Below are 16,273 nucleotides of genomic sequence, written 5' to 3' on the forward strand. Positions count from 1 at the left end.
AGAGAGAGAGAGAGAGAGAGAGAGAGAGAGAGAGAGAGAGAGAGAGAGAGAGAGAGAGAGAGAAACATGAGGGAGGGAAGAAGGAAGGAAAGAAGGGAGGGAGGAAGGGAAAAGCTGAGCATGCCAGCAGCATACATGTGATCCAATCTCTGGGGAGGTGGAGACAGGTGGATCCTCAGGATTTGTTGGCCAGCCAGTCCACCCTATGTAAGTTTCAGGTCCCCGTGAGAAGCCCTGTCTCAACTAATCAGGTAGACAACCACAGAGGAGTGCGCTCCCATATGACTGTGCACACACTCACACATACAGGTTGGGGGGGGTGGCTTAACTGAAAGAGAAAAGGATTTGTGTTAGTTGATAGTTTGAGGAGATAAAGTTAATCATGGAGAAGATGGCATGATTCAAAACAGAATCACCACTGGGCACCAAGTATTCAAACACATGAACTTATGGGCAATAGTTCACATTCAAACTACATCTAAAATCAGGTTTCTCAGCCTGGACTACTGACATTTTGTTCCAGGTAATGTTTTGTTTGTAGTGGCTGGCTTATGCAGTAGATTTTTCACAGCATTTCTGGCGTTTATCCGCTAGATGCTCTCAGCACCAGCCCCCAGCCCTCCAATAACAGCCATCAAAAATGCTGCCGGATGATGCCAAGGTTCCTGTGGGGGACAGACTGCACCAAGGCAAAACCTATTATATTTTGAGGTTACTGTGTAAGCACAGGGAATAGGTCTTGATTTTATATTTTATTTTGAAAGATTTGCTTCTTTCTCTTTTTCTCTCCTGTAGGAGGGAGGCCACTTATTTGTCCCAGCCGCCCAGAACCAAAATAACCACACAGAAACTATATTATTTAAAACATTGTTTTGCCCATTAGCTCCAGCTTTTTATTGGCTAACTCTTACATATTAATTCAACCCATTTTTATTAATCTATGTATCGCCACATGGCTGGGGTTTTCCAGCTAAAGTTCTCGCCCACTTTGGTGGGGCTACATGGCTTCTCTCTGACTCTGCCCTTCTTTTTCCCAGCATTCAATCCAGTCCTCCCTGCCTAGCTCTACTCTGCCCCTCCCTGCTTTGTTGTAGGCTCAAAGCAGTCTTTTTATTCATTAATGGTAATTACAGCATACAAAGGGAAATCCCGCATCACTCTCCCCCACCCCACCCCCGCGTGTGTGTGTGTGTGTGTGTGTGAGAGAGAGAGAGAGAGAGAGAGAGAGAGAGAGAGAGAGAGAGAGAGAGAGAGAGAAATATGTGTAGGTACCCCTGAAGGCCAGAGGAAGGCATCAGGTCCTGTAGACCTAGACCTGTAGTTACAGACAGTTGTGTGCAACCAGATGTGTGTTTGGGGGTGAAAACCCCTCTGTTTTGGAAGAATAGCAAGCACTTTTAGTCACTGAGCTATCTCTCCAGCCCAATTTTATTCAGTGTGTAGGTGGAGGGGATACATGAAGAGCCCGCTTATGTAAAAGCGAGAGGATGATGATATGTGTTGTCCTCAGGAACGCAGTCAGCATCCTTTGATTCAGGGATTCTCATTCACTGACCTGCAGCTCACCAGTTAGGCTAGAAGAGCTGGTCATCATGCTCCAAGGATCATCCTGCCCCTGCTTCCCAGCCCTGGAATTGCAAGCATGCAATCATGTTTGGGATTTTGGCATGAGTCCGGGAGTTTAAACTAATATCTTCATACTTGCAAGGCAAGTGCTTTACTGACTGAGAAATCCCATTGCCATTTTATTTTGCTACGGTTTTTGACACTGCCTCATGTAACTCAAACTGACCGTGTGCTCCCTGTGCGGCCAAGGATGACCTTAAGTGCTGACCCCTCTGCCTCCATCTTCCATGTTCTGGGACTATAGGTCTGTGCCACCATACCCACTTTTATATGATGCTGGGGAGAGCCCTTGAGGCTTCATTTGTTAGGCAAGCACTGTATCAACTAAGTTCCACCTTTATCCCCAAACATAGACCTCCAGGCACAGACTCTCACAGTGCTACTTGAAGTGGAGCCTGTGATTAGCCCAATCAGCATTACTGGAAAGCTTGTTAGAAATGCGTGCTCAATGGCCTCTGGGACCTTGGCTCTCCAGTTCCCGAAGCTGAAGCAGCAATGAAGCAGATTCATGAGTGGGGTTGAGGATAAATAGAAATGATCAGGATTTTAACAGCAAAATGCTGGAGGGGCATAAGCAGAAGTGCACTTCATCCTTCGTCAGTGAGATGTTGGATAAGGAAGAGGCGGTCCATACTTTAGTGCCATTTGATGAATAGCCTTTAAGGATTTTCAGATAACATGGATTTGTGAGAAATAAATTCTTTGATTACCTACCTGTGCATGCAGGCTATGTTCAGACTATGAATCTACACTATTAGATGTCAGTCACAGTGGCTGGTAACTCCAACGTAATCTTCCCTTCCCGCCAGGACTGTGACACCTCCACTTTTTCCGTTTCTGGTGACAGAAACCTTTCTTTTCCTTGCCTGCTATCTCCAACAGACAATACTTCTTCCTCCCATTCCTCAGCCAGCCAGTGATGGGGCTGAATAGCTAGCACCGACTAAAAATCATGAGTTGGATTTAAGATTGTAAAATACAATATGAATAAGATTCTTGGTAGACAGTCACGAGAAGGGCACAGTGCTTTAAAGGGAACGTCATTTTAATTGATTTATGATTTTCTCATATCGACATTGATTTAGAAAAAAATCCTTTTTATATTTTGGGTTGCTTTTTTGTTCAATGAGCTAAAACCCTGTAATGTGTTTGCATGTGCTGTGATTGTATTGAAAGTATTCATTGACAGACACTTGGAAAATCCAGAAAGGAAGGAGAATATTAAATTGATCTATAATCCTGCTATTCTGTAGGAGGTCCTTCTATTTATGTGTTGCTTTCATTGGTTAATTAATAAAGAAACTGCTTGGCCTGATAGGGCTGAACATAAGTAGGCGGGGTAGACAGAACTGAATTCTGGGAGGAAGAAAGCAGGGTCACAGATTGTCACCATGGAGCCAGCCACCAGGTCAGACATGCTGAATCTTTCCCGGTAAGCCACGACCTCATGGTGACATATAGATTATTAGAAATGGGTTGAATCACAATGTGAGAGTTAGCCAATAAGAGGCTAGAGCTAATGGGCTAGGCAGTAATTTAATTAATACAGTTTCTGTCTGGTTATTTCGGGGGTAAGCTAGCTGGGCAGCCGGATGCGGCCCGCTCCTCTTACTCCACTATTCAAAGTAAATATGATTAGTAGTTCTTGCTTCATTAGAAATTTTTGTGTATATGGTGTATGTATGTGTATATTCATGTATGTGCAGGCAAAGTGCCACATGTACCCTTGTGACACACAGTCAGAAGAGGTCATTGGTATTCTGCTTTACAGTGCTTTGCCTTATTCCCTTGAGATAGGGCTTGTCACTGAACCTGGAGCTCACCACATTTGAGCCAGTCTGGCTCAGAAGCCATGCCAATGAATCCTATTTCCCTGTTCTTCAGGGCTGCAGTTACGAGTCCATGTGGCCACGGCTGGCCTCTTTCTTTTCCTTTCTTCTTCTTCTTTTGGTTTTGGTGGTGGTGATTTGGAATGAGAATTCACACCCAGGCCCATGGCAGTCAACACTCTCACCCACTACGCTTTCTAGTTCAGCAGCCCCCAGGTTCAGGGCTTCTAGGGCCTGTGCTACCACACCCTGGTTGGGTATTTTTATTAATTTTTATTTTACTCTATTTTATTTACTCTATTCTACTCTATTTTTATTTTACAGTAATGTGTTTTATTATATTTGAATTATTATTTCTATTGTAATTTTAATCTATTTCTGTTTCTTTAATACTTTTCCTCTCCATATAAGAAAGTTAAAAGTATTTCCATCTGAAGATCAGCAAACACACTAAGATATCTATATTAGGCACGTAGGCTCTGCTGACTTCCTTTAGTAAAAACTGACTTCTAGAGGCAGAGTCCTCAGCACTTGCAGGTAGAAGCAGAGGATCAGGAGTCAAGGTCATTCTCTACTGTAAGGGGAGTTTGAGACCCAGAAGACTTAGAAGCTTGCTTACAAAACAAAACAAAATAAAACCAAGCCAAACATCAAACAACAACCAAATAACCTCGTTATGCCTGATTTATGACCTGCAGATGCTTACAATTTGAGAGGATTCTAACGCTGTCTCTCTGTCAGCTGCTAAGGTCACGGTGTCCTCGTCCAATGACGGAACTCTTCATCCCACAATGGCAAGCAGCCATGGATGACAGAGAAATAAAATGTGTATGGCTGTGTCTCAATACCACTATTTACAAAATCAGGCAGGCAGATTGGTTGCTAAGTCCTAATCAAAACATAACCCCGGGGCCAGCATTTTAGTGCCAACCCATGAAAGATGCCTCTATTGTGTGACTACTGCTCACTTGGTAAAGAATGAGGACTAACAGCTCCATCCCAGAGAGCCACCATGAAAGGAGAAGAAGATGTGGTTTGTGGAATAAAATCCACATCCTCAACTGTTTGCACACCATCAGGAACACATGCATATGTGAAGAAATGGGTCAAAGACAGTACATCAATTACATGAACTGTCTTAAAGGTTGAGTTCATAGCTTCACAGCTAGGACTCGGCCTAAGTTTATCGGCTAGCAAAGGAGAAGCATGCCTGTGCTTATCTGAGAGACCGAGCTTCTCTTTTCTAGCATTTATTTCTGTCAGTGAAAACGAAGGAAGAAGAGCACTGGGGAGGCTTGATGAGGATGAAACTCCCTTAGATGACTGAGGCCAGACAATGTGCCCTCGTGCCAGGATGGCAAAGGTAACTAGAAACGTGTCTGCACTTGAGCGATTCGGAAATTCCCTACTTTGAATTCTCCTCTTACACAAGTCAAGGGAAGAATGCTATGATCCACTTCTGTGCTCATTCCTGGGATTTCTGCTGGATCCTCAGAAGGCACTGGGACAGGAGCAAGATGATATCTTTCAAAACGAAACCGTGAAGCAAGGCAAGGCGAGTCAAGACCTGACTTGTTGCTGAGTCTTCTTCTCCTATGACAGGGCTGGCTCATAGGATGGACTGTGGCCAAGATACCTCAAGAGCCAGGACAGAAGGAAAAAGTGGTAGTATTCACACCCCAAAAGCAGCAGAAAATTGCCTCAGATTTTATTCTGGGTAGCCTTAGAGTGCATTCTAGGACAACAGTTCTCAACCCGTTTGGGGGTTGAACAGCTCTTTCCATAGAAGTGACTGAAGACCGTCAGCAAACCCAGATACTGACATCATGACTCACAGCAGTAGCAAAATCACAGTTAGGATGTAGCAACAAAAATAATTTTATGGTTGGGAGTCACCACATGAGGAACTGTATTAACTGCAGCATTAGGAAGGTTGAGAACCACTGCTCTAGGGAATAAACCTAAAAGATGGGGCTTTGAAGATGGCCTCCCTGAAGAGATAGCCATGGGGCTAGGCTCTAGAGAGCTGGCTTGCTGGTTAAGAGCAGTTGAAACTCTTCCAAAAGATTTCAGTTCAGTTCCTAGCACCTATGTGAGATGGTTCATAACCACTTCTAACTCCAGCACCAGGGGATCTAACACCATCTTCTAGACTCTGTGAGTCCCTACTCACTTGTGGCACACACTGACAAGGGCATGTGCACATACACATAAATAAAAAAGAAACCTTTTTTTATGGAAGAATCTGTGAAATCAAGGTATCACTGGAGTCCAGAAGATTGGGATTTAGAAAGGAGCAGAAAGATCATAATTATTCATAAGTTTGTCCTGGAAAAAAAACCTTGATTCTTAAAAAAAATAACTAAAAATTCTTGCTTTATTTTATTTATATGGGTGTTCTTGCCTGAATGTGTATCTTTGCACTATGTACTTGCCTGGTGCCCAGGGAGGCAGAAGAAGACACTTGATTCACTGCAACTGGAGCCACAGGTGGCTGTAAACTATATCACCTAGTGGTCTTAATAAAATGCCATTCTATTGTGGAAATGTACCACATTTTGCTTATCCATTCTTCAGCCAAGGGGCATTTAGGTTGTTTCCAGGTTCTGGCTATGACAAACAATGCAACTATGAACATAGTTGAGCACATGTCCTTGTGATATGGTTGAGCATCCTTTGGGTATATACCCAAAAGTGGTATTTCTGGGTCTTGAGGAAGGTTGTTTCCTAATTTTCTGAGAAATCACCACACTGATATCTAGAAAATATTATGCGGAGTGAGGAAACCCAGAAAGACAAATATTATATGTACTCACGCATAAGTGGCTTTTAAACATAAAGCAAAGAAAATCAGCCTACAATTCACAATCCCAGAGAACCTAGACAACAAAGAGAACCCTAATGGACACATACATGGATCTAATCTACATGGAAGTAGACAAAGGCAAGATCTCCTGAGTAAACTGGGAGCATGGGGACCATTGTCCAACAGCAAAAATCTACTCACATTTTTATGCTTTGTAATGATTGGGCATGCATATGATTGAAAAGGATGTGTGCAGTGAACAAAACCTGCCAATAAAAACATTAAACTACCTATACTCCACCATAGTAACCAATCTCTCTTCTTCCCGGATCCACAGAAGGAAGTCCTGAGAAGTCACACAAGGCTCATAAGCAATCTCACTTGAGCCTGTTGCTCTCTTATAAGTTCTACTCTGTACTTACACTTCACTTTTGAATAAAATCCATTGTTGCTTTACTATTTGTGCGCACTTCTTCAATTATTTGAACAAGAAGACAAGAACCTAGAAACACTTGATCCAGATAGAGACCACTGGTCACATGAGTAAGGTTTATTACAGAGTACTTTGAATCATGCTCGAAAGTAAAAGAATGTGCCTGGCCAAAGGAATCACTGTGGAGGTAAACACTCTCAATATGAGAGTGAGTGGGTTGTTGGAGGGACCACTGTGCGAGCCACACTTTTGAGAATCAAGAGAGGACAATGGGCAAAGGAACCATTTTGCAACATAAATTTTTAGGTCAACTTTATACTATTTCTTAAAGTCTCTATAACAAACAGTATTGGTTGATTTAAAGCAGATTTGGGTTAAGTGTTAAGGGAGGAAACAATGGTAAGCCTTTCTTCTTTTACCAGAAAACTCCAGGATAGACATAATCACATGGTCTTTGGGGCAGTATAGAAAGTCATAACTCCACACATTGCCAGTGATACATTCAGACGCACTCATTCTTTTGACCAGTAGTTAAATCTTGCCATTTCAGTTGCTGATTTTATAAGGTACTTATTATGAGGGAAGGTTCTAGTTCAATGACCTTTACATTTGTCAGTATTTGACGAGCTCCCAGAACCACACTTTGAAAAGTGAGCATGCAAGGTATCTTTGGCAACTTTGTTGCATGTGTCAAAATAAGCTTTATAAGGTTGCAATTAGAACATTGATTCCTTATAGAACAAACACACCCACTGAAGGAAAGTCCCCAAATAACCTGTGGAGAGCCCAGGCAATCACAGCCAAGCTCAAAACTTGCTCATGGATTGCATCAGTCCAAGAAGATTTTTTTAAATACCCAAGGGTGTACTTCATTTCTTTTAAGAAATCCTCTAAAGATATCATTTCTCAAATTATTTAAGATTAACATCTCTGGTGAGAACACAGTGCCAGACAGGTTCTGTTGCCAATTAAGGAGAGATCCATGTTTCAATCACCAGAAAGACCGGCTACAGTTTAGGTTATCTTAGGAAATCTAAAATGCCAAGCCAATACAGGTGTTAGGATGAATGTGCACATAGCTTATCACATGGGGAAAGTGAATCAAGAGTATGTCCATTATAGTAGAGTTCTCTATAGAAACAGCCCTAGCAGAATACATATAGATAAGAAGACATTTACTTGTTTATAAAACTCTCTCTCTCTCTCTCTCTCTCTCTCTCTCTCTCTCTCTCTCTCTCTGTATGTGTGTGTATGTTAGGGTATTATTGCTGTGAAGAGACACCATGATGAGGACAACTCTTATAAAAGAAATCATTTAATTGGGACTTACTTCCAATCAGAGGTTGAATCCATTATCATCATGGTAGGAAGCATGGCTGTACACAGGCTGGCATAGTACTGAAGACATAGCTGAGAGTGTTACATTTGGATCCTACATCCGAAGGTAGCAAAAAGAGAGAGAAAGAGAACCACTGGGCTTGGGCTTCTGAACCCCAAAGTCCACCCTCAGTGACACACTTCCTCCAAAACGGCCACTCCCTCTGAGCCTATGGAGGCCATTCTCATTCAAACCACCATAGTGTGTGTGTGTGTGTGTGTGTGTGTGTGTGTGTGTGTGTGAGAGAGAGAGAGAGAGAGAGAGAGAGAGAGAGAGAGAGAGAGAGAGAGAGATGGGTACATGTGCATGGGAAAGTTAGAAAACCAGTTTGTGAAGTCATTTTGTATTGGTTCCAGGAATCAAATTCAGGTCACTAGGTTTACAAGGAAAGTACTTTTACACGTTGAGCCTTCTTGCTGGCCCAGCGGGAAAACTGGCTCACATAGTCATGGAGGCAGGGAAGTTCCACAATAAGCTGTCTGCAAGTTGGAAAGTCAGAAAAGCCCATGATGAAATCCAGCCCTGTCTATAGACTTAAGGGCTAAGTGTGAACAGTTAATCTCAAGCGTCAACTTGGCAGAAAAGTTTCACTGAGGAGACAAACTTCTAGGCATGTCTTTTGGGGAGTTTCTGCATTGGGTTAATTGAGATGGGAAATCTGCCTTAAATGTGGGGGGCACCAGTCGATGGTCCCCAGACTGAATAAAAAGGAGACAGTGAGCTGAACACCAGCATCCATTTTTCCCTGCTTCGTAACTGTGAATGCAACGTGACCAGCTGCCTCACCCTCCTTCCACCATGATGGACTGTAGCCTCGAACTCTAAAACCAAGTAAACTTCTCCTTCCTCGAGTTGCTTTTTGTCAGAGCAATGAAAAACAGCGATGAATATACCAAGAGAGCAGCTGCCATAACTCCTTGCCAAGGGCCAAAAGCCTTGTAGCCAGGTGGAGTCAGGGTTTGTGAGTAGCCCTGGTCACGTGGTGTGAAAACCAATTACACAAGGCCGCTGATGCCTCAACTTAAGAAGAAAGCAGATTTGCTGTATTTTATCTGGGCCTTTGAATTAGATGCTGCATGCCCACAGTGGATGAGGGTGGATCTTTACTCTGTTTCCTGATTCAAATATTAATTTCTTCTGGATTGATCCTTACAGATACACTCATACATAACATTTTACCAGCTACTTGTCCACCCTTAACTAACCCAGGCTAACCTGTAAAATGAAACATTGCACCCAGGGAAGGGATCAGCAACTCTCTCAGCAAATAGTTCTGGACTGTTCCACCCTATAAATGAATCGATAGGTAAAGTCTCCCCATATATGTGGGTAGGAATTCAGCAGAGTAAGTGTGGTCTGCTATCTGTTAAAGAACAATCTGTATTGAACATGACTTTAAATGTTATAACAATATAATTTGGAATTGATACGGCCATAGACATAGATACTAGATTTTTCATGATTCATTAATATAACTTAGCACTTAATTGATTTCCAGCCATAGTGGTAAAGGCTGAGAAATGATCATGGCAAATTACAGACGACTGAATGCTTTCCCACGCATAGGTCTCTGTGAGTATTAGAGCTGAGCTGGCCGGATGGCTCAATGGATAAAAGCACTTGCCGCAAAGCCTGAGTGAGATCCAAGGGAGTCCAGAGAGTTGTCTTCTTGCTGTCACAGAAACGCCATGGCACACTTGTGCCAACACTCGCACACACATCCCTCCCACATGCAACCATCATCATCAACATCATCAACTAAATTAGAAATAAGAGTGGGAGGTCTATACTGCTTGTCAATCATAGACAAAAGAGTCCTAAAGTTTGTCTGATCCTCATGGAGAACACTGAACTGATTAACCCAAAAGAGGGACTAAGTAAAAAGGCTACTAATTGAATGAGGCTAAAGCTTTAGTTAGTAGCGAGGAATAGAACTCTCTACAAACAGAAGAGACTGTGCAGTCTGAAGCCAACCAGATAGCGATACACTTAAAACATAAAGGACACCTGGGACCATACTCCCTGATGGGATTTATGCGAAATTAACTCCAAATTCTAACTCTGCCTTTGTCTCATAGTTAAGTCATCACCGGATGAGGATAGTAAACAACTCATTGGAGCAGAGAAAGAGGTGGAGAGAGAACAACATCAGAAGGAAGCAGACCATGATCAACTTTTTCTTCAAATAGAAGTAGATTAAAAATACCAAAATTTTCTGTCACCATTTTAAACTCATTAGTGCCCCCAGATAGCCTCAAGCAAATTTCAGTATAATGACATGGTGATGTTTAGTATTTAAAATGAAAAACTTTACATGTACTGCTAATTACTAAAAATATATAATTTACAAACTTATTGTACTTATCAAAATGGTCGGTAAAGAAATGCTCAGTTTCGTCAATTAGTGTAGGCTTCTCTGGGCTTTTGAGTAGATTCAAATTCTTTAGAGCTTACTTCTACCATCACCAATAGCTGAGGTGTCTGCTTCCAGGTCCTTTAGGTCACTTTCTATTCATGCAGCCACTGTCTACATTCCAAAATGTATGTTACTATCATCTCTCATCCTATTTCTTTGCTTGTTTTTTGTTTGCTTGCTTGTTTGTCTTTGTTTTTTGTTTTGTTTCTAGAGGCAGGGTTCTCTGTGTATGTCTGGCTGTCCTGGAACTCACTAAATGTGTGTGTTCAGTACTGCTGCCTCCAATTCTACAAATAACTGTTGTCACTGGACATGATTGTGGTGTGATTTATTGATATTTCACTCAATAGACTTTCTACCGTTTTAGCATTTTGCTTTTTTATTGTTCAATAAGAATGTGTTGTTTTGCTATTATGAAAAATATTTTTATTTTGCAAAAAGATTAATGCATTGGTGACATTTATTTATAGTGGTTATTCAGTCAAGCAAAAATACATAAGGAAGAAAAAGACAACAGGAAGTGAGTAAGAATATAAGTATTTTATGAACATCACCACTGAAATTTAGTGACTTGAAATAGAGTTTATTTTGTTAGTATTTTATTTATTTAAACCAAAATCCACTCCAAAGTTATATTAATTTATTAACGATTCACTGACATTTAACTAAGTGCTAGTTAAGAGAGGAACACATAGATCTAATGATTGCATTGCCAACTTAGGAATGCCCAGGTGTAGACCCAAAGAAAACCTTTGCTCAACACAAACCCACAACTTTAATTTTCCTGGGGTAGGAGGTGATAGGGAGTTAAGGAAATCTGCAGAAAACTGACATTTGAAGAGAAACATTCCTTTTCTCTTCTACTGCTCCCTCTTAATGTACTAGGAACAGCAAAACACATTGCTTCGTGCCATCATCCAGCTACTACATCCTGGCCTCAGTTACTCCATATTTGTAAAACAGTTCAGACTGCACTTTGCCCTGGGAAATTACATTTTACACACTAACTTTGACTCCATGGAAGCTGACTGACTCTCGGCAGTCACACATGAACACCAACGTTTTTCCCACAGCAACCATCTAGCACGGACAGATGATTTATTCCTGAATGTACGAAGGATGCCACCCTACAGATTTATCAGGCTAACATGGGTCTGAGAACTTGTTGGACACACCAGACTGGAGGAAGAGTGCAACTCCTCCCCTGGAATTCACCAAGAGGAGGGCACCCTAACACTGTGACGGCAGTGGGCCTCCTAGACCTTTCACCTCACCACTTGGTGATAACGTCAAGAGGTCAGCACAAAAAGAACCCGTGACTGTTCCAGGGGTGTCAGCCCAGTTCAGTCCCACTGTTGATGTAGCCTGTTTGTCCATTTGGGCCGCTAGCCATTCCTCTACCCAATCAATTGCCTGAAACTAATCCTGTCCCTGTAGGCTGCATGGTCCCCCCTCTAGCTTAAGCATCTAAACTTGACTTTGAAGCTTGGTTCCTGCTTGTAAGCCAATGGCTTGATCCTACAGTAGTGCCCCCAGCAGACCTCGGGGAGGTCTTTCATTTCCGTCCAGAGACTATTTGTAACTCGATCAGTTCCCCATTTCTGCCTCAGCTCTATCTCTTTGAACCATCTTGAACTCCACTGCAGCCTCTTTAGGCTTCTGTGGCCCATTCCTATAACTTATATTTATACATGTATCTATGGAGAGCGATATTTACCATCTGTAATGCATGACTTGGGAGTTAATGTTAGTAGTTACGACAGGGTTTAAGAAAATTTATGATTACCTTTGCTGCCTATCAAGACAATTTACATGGCAAATTGCTGTGAACAAATCTGGTATTCCTTGTGAATTTATTGTTATGAAACAAATTCTGATATTGTGAAAAGACAACAGAAACATAGTCATCAAGTTTCTGATATAGCGAGCTCATGACATTCTGTTTTTCTTTTTTTCTGGGTTTCTTTTTCTCTTGTGTTGGTGTCACTTTGAAAAATAGGTGTATGTTCTCAACAACATGCCTGCCTAAAGGAGCAGAAAAAGAACACCACCAGGAGACGTGCTAACACAGAAGGGAGACCCTCACTTGGTCTTGCCCCTAAACAAAGAACCAAGATAACTAAAAAAATGCTAATAACCAAAGACATAGTTTTCCCTGGCGAGGTGGGCCCCTAATTGGTTATCCACCACCAAGCCAGCTGCCTGGAAATCACATACATGCTAGAACACTGAGCAGACATGGGAGGCGTTGGAGAAGTAAAGGGAATGGATGAGAATGATGTGATTCTATTTTAATTAAAAACGGCTGTGTGTTAATGTTTAAAACTCACTTCCAAGTTAGCTTACAGAAGATTTGCTTTTCCATTCTGATTTGAGTTCCACAGCAATATTGAACAGTTAACTCCTCTAAGGTCGCCGACATTTACTGAAGACTTTGATGTTCTGAAGAAGTGATCCATTTGCTTGATACAAAACCCAAGCTGTTTAATTGTCATTCAGTGGAAAGCTCCCTAGTGTTCCAGTAGGTCATGTTCCACCCACCTTTGCCTCTAGGCAAATGTTATCTTTGACTTCGTGTACCTTTAATTTTGAATGTAGACAAAAAAGAGGAACGTTGATTCTTCTCCCCTTTTGATTTTTATTTATTTTTTGAGGCAAGGTCTCTTGTAGCCAGGATTGGCCACAAACTTCCAAAGTAGCTAAGGATGACCTTGGATTTCTCATCTACTATTCAAGTGCTGGAATTACTGGCGCATACTGCTACGTCTGGCTTATGCAGTGTTGGGGGTCAAACCAGGGGTTTTGTATGTACTAGTCAAGCCCTCTACCCACTGAGCTATGTCTCAAGTCCTTTCCCCCCGTTTTACATGTCTGAAAAATACTGAGTTTTGCCCAATAAATTCTGATACCACTTAGAAGTTAAATCAACAGCAAACTTGTAGTTAAACATTAAAGACTGAACTCTCACTTTTATCTCTAATCTACCCTGAAGCCTATTTAAAAAAATAAAAGATGTAGATAGTATAATTTCACCAAAAATATGAGGAACAGGAGAAATGAAACCAGGGAGCATGAAATACTATGATAGATTTTATTGGTTTGTGTCTACTTTTTTCTCTGCCTGTACTTGTTCTGCCCAGGTAATCACTTGGCCCTATGAACTTTGGCCAATGGGATATGAGCAAACACTACAAAAGACATGTCTGAGGAGAAGCGTCTGTGGTGTGGTTCTTTGCTTTGCTTGTGTCTTTCAGCGGAATGAAAGGACCCAGAGAGTGTCTGCTCTTAAGCCAGGGTGTCGGAATGAAAAGCTATACAGAGACAAAACCACGAAAGCCTAGTAGAACCGCTGTCATGTAACCAGTCAAAAATGAAGGCTGTTGGGGCTTGGGATATAGCCCAGTTAGGAGAATGCTTACCTAACTTGCACAAACTCATAGATTTGATCTTCAGCACCACATAAGCCTGGTATGGTGGGGAACACATGGAACGTGAGCTCTGCAGAAGAGAAAATTCAAGTCCCACCTAGATGGCATAGTGATCCCCAGCCTAGCCTGGCCAACTTACTGGGACCTTATTTCAAAATGAATTAAAAGTTCAAAAGGGAGCCAGGGATATAAATCAGTGAGTTCTTCCTTTGTGGTTATGTGAGTGAGATGTCCCCCATAGGACTCAGACAGGTCCCCAGATGGTGGCTGTTTGGAAGGGATTAGGAGGTGTGGCCTTGTTGGCAGAAGTAAAGACTGCTACCATTTTGAGTGCAACCTGCTTCCTGTTGGTGGCCCAGAAATGAGTTCTCAGCTGCTGCTCCAGCTGCCTGCCACCTGCTTCCTATGCCTCTAGCACCATGGACTCGAACCCTCCGGAACTTTGTAAGTTGCCTTGGGCATGGTGTTTTATCACAGCAATAAAAAATAACTAAGGGGCTGGGGAGAAGTGGTTCAGCAGTTAAGAGCACTGGCTTCTCTTGCAGAGGGCCTGGGTTTGAGTCCCAGCACCCACATGGTGGCTCACAACCATGGGCAACTCTGGTTCCAGGGAATTCATTGTCCTTTTCTGGCCTCTGTGGGCACTGCAAGAACATGGTGCCCAGACAGACATGCAGGTAAAATACCCATACACATAAAAATAAACGATAAAACTCGTGTTTAAAAGTTACAAATAAATAAAGGTCACGGAGTGTATACCTGGTGAACCTAAAGAAGCTAAATAAGAAGGTGAACCCAAGGAAAATCATATAGTTATCCTCTTGGCTATGGGAAGTAGACAAAATTGCCGGGGAGAAAATTGAGATCTTGGGGGTGGGGTGGGTTGGGGATAAGGGGGGACGGGAGAGAAAAGTGAGAAGGGAAAGATTGGGGGAATTTGAGGAAGATTGGGATAAAGGAAGGTTGGATAGGGGAGCAGGGAAGCACATATCTTAGTTAAGGGAGCCACCTTAGGGTTGGCAAGAGACTTGAACATAGAGTGGCTCCCAGGAGCCCAAGGCGATGTCCCCAGTTAGTCCCTTGGGAAGCTGAGGATAGGGAACCTGAAATGACCCTATCCTATAGCAATACTGACGAATATCTTCCATATCACCATAGAACCTTCATCTGGTGATGGATGGAGATAGAGACAGAGACCCACACTGGAGCACTGGACTGAGCTCCCAAGGTCCCAATGAGAAGCAGATGGAGGGAGAACACGAGCAAGGATGTCAGGACCACGAGGGGTGCACCCACCCACTGAGACACTGGGCTGATCTATTGGGAGCTCACCAAGGCCAGCTGGACTGTGACTGAAAATGCATGGGATAAAACCGGACTCTCTGAACATGGCGAACAATGAGGGCTTATGAGAAGCCAAGGACAATGGCACGGGGTTTTGATCCTACTTCATGTTCCGGATTGGTGGGAGCCTAGCCAGTTTGGATGTTCACCTTCCTAGACATGGACGGAGGGGGGAGGACCTTGGACTTTCCACAGGGCAGGGAACCCTGACTGCTCTTTGGACTGGAGAGGGAGGGTGAGAGAAGTGGGGGAGGGGGAGAGGAGTAGGGGGAGGGGGAGAAGGGTGGGAGGAGGGGGAGGGAAATGGGAGGCTGGGAGGAGGCGGAAACTTTTTTTTCCTTTTCTCAATAAAAAAAGATTGATTTGGCTAAAAAAAAAAAAAGAATCGAGGGTAGGGACACCACCATTGCTAGGCAGCGTGTCAGAGAATTTGTAGCTGTGCTTTTGAAACATGGTTATTTCAAAATCTACCACACCGAACTAGAAAGAAAAAAAACTCCAGGAATGATAACCATATCTATATAAACCTTAGAACTTACATAGTTATTAAGTTTTAATTTTATTATGATTAAGCAAACACAGTTGCTCTTTCCCCAAAGCCATAAACAACAGAGTCTCTTTCTGTTTGATGCCTGAGTCTGGTTGCCTAATATGCAAAGCGAAAGTGTTGTATTTGATCTGGAATGTCGCCTCCTCTTTCCTATGGATACAATTCAAATTTCTTGTGGGTGAATAATTGCTGTTCCAATCAGAATCGAGAAGCAAATCTTTCCTAAACCGACTCTCATGACTTTGTTTGGAAGTATGTTTGAGGCATTCATATGAAAAACCCACAAAAATGTGTGTGTGTGTGTGTGTGTGTGTGTGTGTGTGTGTGTGTGTGTGTGTGTATGACCTCTCATTATTGGCTGCTGAGGAAAGGGGATAGGTGGATACTGGAATGCAAACACTGGAAAGTCTCCACAGTCAACTGAAAGGCTGGGAAAGAGAGGCAGGCGAAAGTTAAGCTCCTT

General features: G+C 42.6%; 1 long non-coding RNA gene across 4 annotated transcripts in view; it reads left to right on the plus strand.

Annotated features, from left to right (window-relative positions):
- Nucleotides 1-16,273, plus strand: part of LOC126512680 (uncharacterized) — a 531,499-nt gene that overhangs the window by 422,636 nt on the left and 92,590 nt on the right. Inside the window, exon 7 of one of the 4 annotated variants that reach the window (XR_007595128.1) lies at nt 595-690. The exons of the other annotated variants lie outside the window; for them this stretch is intronic. This is a non-coding gene — a long non-coding RNA (uncharacterized lncRNA). Of the gene's footprint in view, nt 1-594; nt 691-16,273 lie in introns of those variants that run through there. 4 annotated transcript variants of the gene reach the window in all.

This window comes from Alexandromys fortis, unplaced genomic scaffold, assembly GCF_014885135.2.
Source record: "Alexandromys fortis isolate MF-2015 unplaced genomic scaffold, M_Fortis_MF-2015_v1.1 scaffold_120, whole genome shotgun sequence".
NCBI classification, from domain to species: Eukaryota; Metazoa; Chordata; class Mammalia; order Rodentia; family Cricetidae; genus Alexandromys; species Alexandromys fortis.